This window comes from Coenobita brevimanus, chromosome 40 (assembly GCF_032717465.1).
Source record: "Coenobita brevimanus isolate Jiangsu-jjx chromosome 40, ASM3271746v2, whole genome shotgun sequence".
NCBI lineage: Eukaryota > Metazoa > Arthropoda > Malacostraca > Decapoda > Coenobitidae > Coenobita > Coenobita brevimanus.
The window spans coordinates 38,139,260-38,140,312 of NC_136993.1; positions in this window are offsets into that span (position 1 = coordinate 38,139,260).

Consider the following 1,053-nt stretch of genomic DNA (forward strand, 5'->3'; position numbering starts at 1 on the left):
TATCCAGGATGTAAAACATACACAATCAAATGCAGCTAGCCAACCTCGCAACTGAAAACATTACCTCTCCACTCTCCTCCCAACGCTGGTGGTAAGCGATCAGAGTGGTAATGTTTTCATTTCAGTTGTGAGGTTGGCTGGCTGGCTTTGTGTGTGGGTGAATATGGGGTGAATATGGTATCTCATGAACGGCTTGAGCTGTCAACATGAACCTTTCAGGGTATCAAGATATAGTCAAAGTCTTGGACAAGTTGGAAAATGGGCACTCAGGGTCAAGGTGAAGGTCACTAAAGGCCAACTAGTTGACCTTTGACATCCTTTTTGGTAACCTTGACCTTGACCCCGAGTACCCATTTTCGATCTCGTCCAAGCTTTTGGCCATATCGTGACACCCTGAATGTTTCATGTTGATAGCTCAAGCCCTTCATGAGATGTCTTGTTTACTCACACACAAACAAAGCCAGTCAGTCAACCTCACAACTGAAAACATTACAACTCCGCTCACTTAGCAACGCAGGTAGTAAAAAAATTGTTGAGTGGAAAAGATTATGCATGACAAGCTTGGATGACGGTGTTGGGGAGACAGGGTGGAGCACACTAAAAACAAAATTAAGCACATGTAGCTTCTATGTACCTCATGTCTTAAGACACAGGTGACAAATCATGGTAAATAAATGCACCAAACATCACAACCTGTGTAAAGAAACGAAAAGACTGAACATGATTAGAGGCAATAATAAAGAACATTAAAGATCCCATGAGTTATTGCTTATATTTCTTAAATGCACTTAACTGTGAAGCTAGAGGAAATAACGACTTTTTACTAGGGGAATGGACAAATTTTGTGAGTGTTTAATTATTCTCTCACATAACTGTATAGATACATAAGCCAATCGATCTCTCTCTGGGACAAGAGTAGCCAAGTATAGAGGACAAGGGAAGGTTCACTACTTTACTTTTATAGGATTAGAATACACATGATTAACAACTGTGATGCTTGTGAAACTTGTGGACCATGAGAGCTAACACGAGAAGAATTAAATAGGGTCTACG